This window comes from Amphiura filiformis, chromosome 1 (genome assembly GCF_039555335.1).
Source record: "Amphiura filiformis chromosome 1, Afil_fr2py, whole genome shotgun sequence".
NCBI classification, from domain to species: Eukaryota; Metazoa; Echinodermata; class Ophiuroidea; order Amphilepidida; family Amphiuridae; genus Amphiura; species Amphiura filiformis.
The window spans coordinates 40,453,969-40,465,194 of record NC_092628.1 but is presented as its reverse complement, the minus strand read 5'-3'; positions in this window follow the sequence as shown (position 1 = coordinate 40,465,194).

The window sequence follows — 11,226 nt, the reverse complement described above, 5'->3', positions numbered from 1 at the left end:
TTGCCCTCAAGTGGGAAAGTTGGGTCGGGCGGTCGGATTTCTTTTTTTTTTTTTTTTTTTTTTTTTCAAACCTTCAGTTTTAAAAATCCCATCAAATATTAAATAATGCTTCTTCAATTAGGAAACATTTGTCAATTTTGACTTCTGGATACCTGTTAGACATCAATTAAAGACTAGTCTTTCAATAAAATATTAATTTTAAGTGAAAAACATTGATTTTTTGAACAAATCTGTAAAAATCATTCAAAAAAAAAAACCAACCCTGATTTTTCAGGATTTAGGGTCGAGGCGGTTGAGGGCAACACAACAATTTTTTTTTTGTGCCTAATTCATGCAGCAAACTACATACTCGCCCATCGGTACTGTTTCTTGATTAAGTGTTATAAGCATTGTGGCAGTCAAAGTTACAATTAATACATCTAGTGAATTAGTCTAATTCCATATCGTACTGGCAGTTGCAGTGTGGAATTAAAAATTGCTAGTTTTCACAATCAGTACCAACGTCCAATCACGGCTAGCCACATTATTATTGCGACAAAGTTTCATTCAAGTCAACTGGTTCAGATTTGACGGTCATCACGCTAGCAACTTATCAATCAGATACCGGTAATCACTTTTCCAATAAGCGACGGAAGTTCCACACTTGCGATTGCTTACTATGATATGGCATTGAAGGCAACAGGGCAGAATGAATGACAACATTTGTATGTGCATGACGAGAGTGTTTCCATCCATCAAATTTTCGGAATTGCAATTATTGATACTCATTTATATTGCTTGGGGAGCTCAGTGTATTTAGGTTTGGATAAATTATAATTAATATATATTTCCTTGTTCAGTATTTTATTTAAAATAATGTTCATTTCAAAATTCAATTATTTGTTAATCTGTGTGCTATTTTATAGAAGGAATTGTGACAAGATATTTGGTTCTCAGGTCAAAGACAGGCGTGGAAAAAATGTAGAAAGTGGGAAGCTCCTTCCTGGGAAATTTGGAAGTTTGGAGGGAAATTAAGGTCCTTAAACAAAGAAATACATAAGAATTTAGAGGGAAATTTGTCTTTTTGAAGGGAATTTTTGTTCATCTTCCAGGGAAATTTTCATTTTTTCCAGCCCTGGTCAAAGATTGCATGCAGATTACCAAAATAATGGACGTAATGTATGATAAAAGCTCATCCTTTTGGATTGCAGTTAACTGAAGATCGGTTTGGATATTTGCGAGTGAACAGATTTGTAACTTCACGCTTGCAGTAAACAATTACAAATCAAAGTGTGACCAAACTCCAGTAGCTTTTGTGATAATGTTTCCTGCATGCGTCACAGATCGGTTGTGGTAAAAGTTTCTTGTATAACTTAAAATCAAATTTATGTGTGTGCAACTTTCTTGGAATGTAGATGCTGGTATTTAAGTTACTGCCAGGTGATGCGATCAAGCAAAATGAGTCTGATGTTGATCAAAGTTAAAGTTCAGTTTTCAATTTTATTACATGGGCCATTTTCAGAGCTTTATTTTGTTGAAAACCCCATCATAATTCTATACGGTTCCATTTTAGTGTTGCTCAGAACTAGAAAATACAAAGGAAGTTGAATGCTATTATTGGTTATATCTCAAAATCAATATTCCCGACATCTGACTCATTTTGCTTGATCGCATAACGACTGGATGTAAATTTTAAAAAAAAATCAAAAAAACCTGATGATTGACCAGGTACATTTTAGTAGCAACTACTAGTGTTATACTTAAAGAGCAACAACTCAAGAAGTTGTTTGAATGGGGAGGTTTTTAGAAATTCCAGTTTTGAACTGTAAAGAGTGTGTGAAATGAAAATCATGAATATGTTGCCTTTGGGTAGTAGATGTTTATACTGAACTTCATGTTTGATGTAAACTTCTCATTAGGCAAAAAAAAAAAGAAGGTTTGTCTCAAAGCTCACGAGTTTGAAAACAAATGCGATTTTTTTTTTTTTTTTTTATTCCCGTATTTTTATGGTATTTTGAGAAAAAAAGTCTGATTTTCGCCCAATTTTTCTGGAAAAAACTATAAAAAAATTTAAATTTCTGCATTTCTTTTTTGTCAAATCGTGTGATTTTACAAATGCGCGCGAGAGCTTTGAGACAAACCTTTTTTTTTTTGCCTTATGAACTTCATTGAATTGAAAGCAAAATAAGACTTCAATGCTACTGAGATTTTAAAGGGTGATACTAAATGTAGATCAATTCTTTAGATGTACATGTCATACATTCACTCCTACAATAGGTGAACTACGCAAGGCCTATGCTGAAAGCTGCAAAATGTTTACCAAGTTAACCAAATCTGTATCCAATGTGGTACTATGAACTTTTGAGCTTGAATGCGAAGCTGTGAGCATATATATCAGCATAGATCAATCAGAACAAATCAATCCAACAAAATTAGTACGGTACTTAATTCTTGTGAAAATTCATGTTCAGTTTGGTAGGGTGTTTAAATCATATTATGTTTATATTATGTTGATTTGGTAGAATGGTATTATACACATCTAGGCATAAATATTATTAATATTCCATTGTCCATTACCTATTAACATTGGACCATGGAAACTATTTCCATGATTGGACAGATCCTGATATAGTTTTCAGTATACTGTAAAAGTGGAAATGTTCACACTACATTTATTTTCTCGCTTTTGGGTTTCCAAGCTGCTACCACGAAAATAACAAGGCACAAATATATTCCTTTTGTGTGTAGGTCAATGTAAGGAAACTTAAAAACAAGGAAAACAGTTCAAAATTGGCAAAGCGCACAAAATTAGATGTGAGAAAATTTCCACTTTTACAGTATTTGTCGTCTTTTACTTCATTTGATTTTGGTTTCATTACATGTATAAATAGTTTTGTAAATTTACTTTCTTTTTGGGTAATTTACCTAATTACATCCATACTTTAGTCTTTCAAATTTGTTATATATCGTGTTACTGTAATGAATAAATTCAGTAACGAGGTAAATGGTGGTTAACATTTAGAATGATTTACAGGAGAATTATGTCCAATCATGACACATGGTTTATCCTTAACTGAATGATATTAGCACTAACAACTCCCTACCAGTAGCTTTTTAATGCTGCTTTTAAATCTTGTTGGATAAAGAAGTCAAAAAGGTTGCATTTGAAGGTAATGTAGAATGCTCCATTGATAACTGGCCAAAAAGTTTGTCCTTCAAGAGTCCAGCAAAATATTTTTTCAGCCCTTCTTTCACATCCAGATTTCATTTTTCTAATGCTACCCAAATGCCAGTGGCGATGAGGGAAAGTGGGGGTGGTGATTGGACGATTCTCCTTTAAAATGTTCACAAGTCTAAAAGAACAAAAATGTTCACTTCATTGCAAAATATTTAATATATTTCTTACTTCTAAATTCCATTTGTGTTGTGTTATTATGTATTTTTGAAGCAGTGTTTCATTTGTTCATAAATGGTATGAAGGGCTTTTCCAGATGAGAATGGAAGGCACAACTAGAATTGAGTGTGAAATCAGCAGCTATAAATTGAATATTTTAGTAAAAATGATTTAACCTTACATATGCCACGCCGATGCGAACATAACGAACATCGTCAGCGAACATAATCACTTAGAATTCTTTCCTGTTTTCAAACTTTTAAGTGATGCATATCTTGTGTATGAATATATACAAACTCTATTATATATACAAACTCTATAAAAATGATTGATACCCTTCATGTTTGAAATTGAAAATTGACATGCTACTTTGTGAAGCAACATAATTTTTTTACTGTATTTGGAATGCAAAACTTTTGGATAACTTGCAGCAACTATATTATGAGTCAATCATTTTGATGAAAGTGTAGATACCCATAACATGAGCAACATGTCATCAGTTGTGTTGTTATATGGCATAATTGGTTATGTTGGTCCACCGCAAGTTCCGTATGGTCTGTGTGCGATTTGCTGTATATCGAAATAGACATACGCCACAACTGAACTTGAGGTGAACCAAAGGATAGTCTTCAAATTATATTTTGTCAAGATATGTCTTCAACAAATAACATCAAGTAATTATACAAAAAAGACAGTCAATTTTAATAACAATAGCAAATTTTATTACATCTTCACACAGCAGAATAAATATATCAAAGATACATACAATAGTGTGACAAACAAAACATACATACATTTGTAAACATCCATAGCATAATAAAGTGAGAAAGAGTTTGACATGTTTGGTTAAAATCAACCAGAACTGGACATCGGATTTTACCAAAAGTAGTGGCATACAGGCCTTGTCTTTTGAGGCAAGTGAGAGTGATCACTCGCCATCACTTGCCTAAAATGAAGCTGAGGAGAGCTTTTTATCACTCGCCTACATTTGGTGTAATAATAATACAAGTGATTAAAATCACTCGCCTACAGTTCACCTGACAAGTTTTGAGGAGAGTGATTTGTCACTCACCAGCAATTTTCAAGACAAGGCCTGGGCATATGAAGGTGTGTAATTGGCACCATTCCATATGGTTAGCACTTATATTTGACTCTGTGTGTAAAATACAATAAGTTAGTGTTGAATTTGTCATAACATGTCACATATGAGTTGCAAATTTCAGTTTCAAATATTCTGATTACTATAGTATTTTACTGTTACCTTTTAATCCCTAGTCATAAGAAATTACACCCAAGATAATATACTAGCTACATCACTATTTTATAAAAGTGAACTGGAAATTAGGAAAGCTTTTACAATCATGTGCCTTGTCCAGTTTACATGCAATTTGAGTACTAATCAGTTCAAATACTACATTATCATACATTGTAATCGTGATCCAACCTTCAATATCTATTCCATGCTACATGTAATTATAAGCCCCGTGTCACTTGAAATCCTGACAAACAAGAATCGGTGCATTTTGCATTACATTGCTGGATAAAGAGTGAATTTTGAAAAGAATATTTTGATTACACAAATATTGCTGTGCATGGAATGTGAAAGCTGAGAAATATTACTAGTTATTAGGTGAAGCGGAGGTATGGTAAGGAAAATTATTGTGCTTGGAAGTGTCATAATGGGTGCAGCTGAACCCAGTATGACACTGAGCGCAAAATAATTCCCTGTACCAAACCGATGCTGAACCCTATAACGAATTTATCATACCACTAGTCATTTTAAATATCGGAATAATTAAGTTCTAATTGTTGCAAAAAGGAAAAACATTACAAAAATTGAGATTGTACCTCTTGTGTGCATTTTACGCATCTGGTATACGCAAATAGCCTTTAATTGCAGGTTACTTGATACACCCACCAGATCCTACTTAACGCTCTCACTGACTAGATATAAAGCGTAAGAATGCACTCACTGACTAGATATGAAAATGTATGCGGTTCAAGTTTGTTCGGCTTACATGTATATAAGGCGGAAATTATTGGGCTTTTGTTACTGCGCGCATCAATAAAGTCCCAACTCACGCTCGCGTAAATTCTCAAAAGCGTGCGGCAGTCATGCATTAAATAAGCATTGTGCCCAACTGCGTGCATGCCATTCAATATCAATACACAGTGTTATGAGTCTTATTTTTTCCGCCTTATATAAGCCGAACAAACTTTAGCAGTGTTCTTAAATGTTTTTTTAGTGGTATGATAATGGGTTTATAGTATGACCTATGATGAAGCATGTATATTTGAATCTAGTACTTGCATACCTTCTGACCCTTTGTGCATTTGCAGGCAGGTTACTTGATACACTTACCAGTTCCACTTGAGTGAGATGGGTTTTGCAGCATAAACACACACAATGTCTATAGGGTGAAACCTAGCATCCTTCTCACTCTAAGTGGAACTGGTGGACGTATCACTATAATCAGTTAAAACAGTTACACTGCATCATTTATGCTAACTTGAATTATGAGTGAATATCTTCTCCTCAGCAAACATTGGGTTTGAGAATTTACTGTTCAAAACTTGTAGTGGCACCTAGCTATTGTGCTTAAAATTGGTTAGTAATTGATTTTACATTAGATTGTCAAACATAAAGTTCAAACTGAACATAATGAAGTGCAAACTGAACATAAATGAAGTGCAAACTGAACATAAAATAAAGTGCAAACTTTCAAGTTAAGTATTAATATTTTACACTTGACCACACACATCACAAAAAAATATAGCATATTGCACGGTGGTGACAAATTTCAAGAAGATAAATCATAACTACACATGAAGAAAACATGTCTACACTTACTTTAACTGACATGTTGATGAAGTAGAAAGTTGTTATTTATATTAATTTATCGTATTAGACTTATTGGTTACCATTGATTTATTGTTTCTACTTGTAGATACACATGTACAGGCCTGGGGCCAATCTCTCATAACAATATTCCAAGATATATCTTTAACAGGAACCCTATAAGTCATATACATCTACCCACAGGATTGCTGGCCGGGTCAGCGAACCCCTGTGATGGTCTGCTTGGCACGCAAGGGGTCTAAAGGTCAAATCCCTGGGGTTACCAAGTGACTTATTCGTTCATCTTCCCTCCTTTTTTATATCTTCTTTCCCTTCTGATAAAAAAAAAAGCAAAAAACCCTCTGTTTATATGATGTGGTCTTGGTCATATGTATGGAGTATATAACAAGTTCCATGCAACGGCAAAGCAGCCTGCAATACATGGGGAGTGATACATCATACCATGTATACAAACCTCAAGATATAACTTGGGATATTGTTATGAGAAATTTGTCCTTGCTCTGTATTAATGCTGTTCTCCATCCCCTTATTACATCAATTTCATTCCAAATTCACCACTCAGTGTGATGGTTACATGTTACATTAGCTTACATTTTCAAATTGTTCATATCAATACATTTATTGCATCATTTAGATTGCATACTGCAGTGCAGGGGTCGCGCTAAGTTGCGTTCTTGCGCGCCACGCGCATATTTTTAAGTTTGGGCGCATATATTCATTTTTGCATATCAGTTCAGGGGTTTTCATGCGCGCAGAAAAATGAAAACATGTGAAAGAAAAATAAAAGCTTCGATCTCCAATATTTACGGCCCGTCCAGAAATTATGTAACATAAAATGCAATGTAACATAAATGTTGAATTGAAGTCGCCGTAGCATTGTAACATAATTTAAAAATAGAAATAAAATACACACCACCGGCATAATTACACAGATTGCGATATTGTCTAGAATCACTGCTGATGAATTATTGCAGTACTGAATGATGACACACGTACGTGAGTTGGTAATTTCTAATTCTAGGGATCGGAAAGAAATGCTTTGTGGGTGGTGTGTAGAGATATGCCATCAGTGAAATACGACACAATGATCGGCCGTAGAAGAAAAAAATGACAAAAATTTGCCCTTTAATTATGTTTTATAGTCATAATACTCCAGTAATCCAATAAATATCATAATATTTGGCCTAAACTTGAACTCATTTGCAATGAAATGTCATTTTTTATTGAGTAAAGCATTGCTTCCATGTGGTGCCAATGGTGTTGAATTCTGCACTTTGCCGAAGTTGAACTGCATTTTGTGGAATTCGGCGAACTTTTATGGCATAAAGCAACACTTTTATAGTAAGTAAACTGCTCGGGAACTTTCTTAAAAAGCGAGATAGTTGGTTACAGGCGAGAATCGTGCCGTGAAAAGCGAGATCACGTTTTTGCTGGGCTAAACAACTATTATACCAATGGTACCGGTAACACATCATTATAGCCAAAATCACAAAATCTGATACTGATACATATAAAATGGTACATTCAATACTTAACAGATTAGAGAACCCCTCATTTTAGGATTTGAGCGCATATTTTTAACACTTTCAGGGGGTTCAGGGGTTCTGAGAACCCCTGGTTTTAAAACCTAGTGCTACCCCTGCTGCAGTGGCACTGGGCACCAAACTTATTTAATCATGAATATTTCCAGTTTTCCATATTATTGAGTACCATTTTACATGTGCACCTATGTAATGCTTAAGGGTGGTGCAATAATTATGTGTACCCCGGGGTGAATTATAGGGGGGGCAAAGATTTTTGGCAGGCCAAAAGGGGGGCAAGCATTTTTGGCAGGTCGCAAGGGGGTCAAGCGATTTTTGGCAGGTCGAAAAGGGGGGCAAGCAATTTTGCACAGATATTTTGGGCACCGTTTCTATATTACGCCCTAAAAGGCGTGAGGAAAGCGTTCTGAACACGTTCAAATATGCAAAATTTCCTGCTCTCGCGCTCGCATTATATGTTAAGACAATTTAAGGTTTTAAATTCGGGTTCCCCAAAATCTTGCATGTGTAAGGGGGGGCAAAGATTTTTGGCACGTCAAAGGGGGGCAAAGGTTTTTGCACGTCGAAGGGGGGCAAAGGTTTTTGGCACGGCCAAAGGGGGGGCAGCGATTTTTGGCAGACCATTTTGAGAATTCACCCGGGGTACACATAATTATTGCACCACCCCTAACTAGGAACAAAATACAAACAAAAAAAAGGTGGCAAGATTCAGTTTACAAAAATTATACACTCTATCAAGTTTACAAATGTATCTGGACTCTGGAATGGCTTTGCCTTGATTTTGCCATAAGAAATTGGATGAAAATGTTTATAAAGTTGAATTATAATAACATAATTCTGTGTCAACTTAAAACAACCTTAAATTTATATATTTTTTGACTGTTTTATAACATTTGTATTTTGCCTGGTTACCAAGGAAACATACTGTATCTACTAAAAGCACATAAATTATAAATACAACTATGCAAAAGACATAAGAATCAAGCATGAAATAAGGAGTGGGTTTAACTTTTCAAATAGGGCTCAGTATGCACAACATCAAACTTGATATAATTTCTGATATAAAACCTTAGGGCTTGTATGTTTAACATAGCTTCACAAAATCTCTTAGGTTGCTGCTGTATGTTATTGTAGGGGTTAAGGAAATGGACATTGGTTTATGTTTGGCTGTCACATGGGTCATGGCAACAATGACCATCACATAAAAATTCAAAAGTATCTCTCACAATCTCAAATTGCAATATTATGATTCATGAAACAATGTTTTTTTTTCTGTTGTTTTATCTAAGTGCTGTGTGCATGTACATGTATTTGAATGTGTACATTTGTTTACGGTACCAAGTGGGGACACACCAGATTCTTATCTATCAAACGAGGACAAACCTGTAATGGGGGAAGCATACTTGCTCTTTTACACCTATAATTGAAGACTGAATTAAAAAGACTAGTTTGCGTATGACGTCCTGTCAACTAGACTAAAAATGCCGTACTGTCAGGTCAGCAACCAATTACATCGCGACTTTGCCCTGACGTCGAATGCAAACTAGTCTTTTTAATTCGGGTTTGAATTGTAGATTACTGATAGCCTAAAAATGCATTTGATGCTATATTATATTATATAAGTATGTACCCAGGTGGCTATTTGAAAAGTACCCGGTTCATGGTAGTTTGACCATGAGTTTGAGCAGGTGTGTCCCCGGTCAGATAGTGAAAGTTACGCCATTAGTGTATGGGGTTTATCTAATGTCCACATTTGATAGGAATGTGTAGGGGTGCGTGTAGGGGGGGGGGGCTGCATGTGCGTTGGGGTGCACATACAAATGAGGATACACACAGGAAGTGCACAAAACGATCGTGGACACAAAATAAATAAAAGTAAATATTAGTATGCTGCAGGTCCACGCTTGAGGGGTATAGGTAGGGACGCAGTTGAATAGTATGGATCATGTGTTTCGGATTAGGTCCACAGTATAGTGATTGAAATTGGATGTGTGTGTCTTCGGTTACATGTAGATGGGATTAAGTTAGATCCATAATGAGGTCCTCATTTACTTGTCTGTACCGGGTGTCTGTATGAGTGGGGGTATGTGAATGCGTATTCAATATATGTCTACATTTAATATTACGATGATAATATATGAATATCATGTGTAGGCCTAGTACAGGGTTCAAAAGAAATAACTCCCCCTAAAATTACAAAACATTTCTTTGCATAACTTGACATACATTTGGTTGATTTGACAAATTTAAAAACCTGTGAATAGAAGAATCTTTTTGCTACCCTCCCAATTTTCTTCTTTTTGAAAATCATTTTTTGTTGGTCAAAAATTATCACATTTCCCAAAAATGATGCTTTCAGAAAAAGTTGCACTTTTTAACATCCTATACATGTAATGTACAAAAACCTTCTCGATATCAACGTGATCAATGTTTTGATTGACCTAATTTTCTTAAATTTTATGTATCCGATTACTCAGTCACCCATGCAATCACCTTTCAGTATAAAACAATGATTCATTGACATCAATTTTGACATGAATGGGGTTTTTAGTCGCTGTTTCAAAAATGGTAAAATCACTATAGGAGTTGAAATAAGGTTTGTAGTGTGATGCTTATTTCTTTTGTTGGCTAGAATAGATAAAAAATTTACTTGCAAATGGTAGACTGAAACAGTTGCAAAGATCTATAGCAACGGCTCTCTTGAATTAATGCGTACATGACAAAGAAAATGCGTACATGACAAAGAAATGGCCAACAAAGATTGGAGGTTGGAAGTCAGCATCCAACTGCATGCAGCCAACCTCTAGTGGCCACATCATGAGTGTTACATTTTTATCCAAGAAAACCATCATTTTAAATCAAAATGCAAGATGCTTCAACTGACCCACTACAGGTAAATGTTCACCCTTTTGGTCAAATTTATGCGTGGAGAGCTCATTTCTCCACCCTAGTGATTTTATCATTTTGAAGCAACTGCTGATTAAAAACATCAAAGAAAATCTCATTTACGCTGAAAATTATGTTCAACAAATCTTTGTTTTGCACTGAATGATGGTTGCATGGATGCCTGAAGGATCAGAGACAGAAAGGTGAAGGAAAAAACAAGAATTAAATCAACCTTAACATTATTATCGAGAACGTTTTGTACATAATGTGGTAAAGTGCAACTTTTTCTGAAAGCATCATTTTTGGGAAATGTGATAATTTTTGACCAACAAAAAATGATTTTCAAAAAGAAGAAAATTGGGAGGGTAGCAAAAAGATTCCTCTATTCATAGGTTTTTAAATATTTCAAATCAACCAAATGTATGTCAAGTTATGCAAAGAAATGTTTTGTAATTTTAGGGGGGGAGTTATTTCTTTTGAACCCTGTAGTAGGCATGTCCACTAAAAATTGAAGTATTTTTAAATTGATTCAGACCTAACTTATTGGATGGGAATTGATGAAAGAA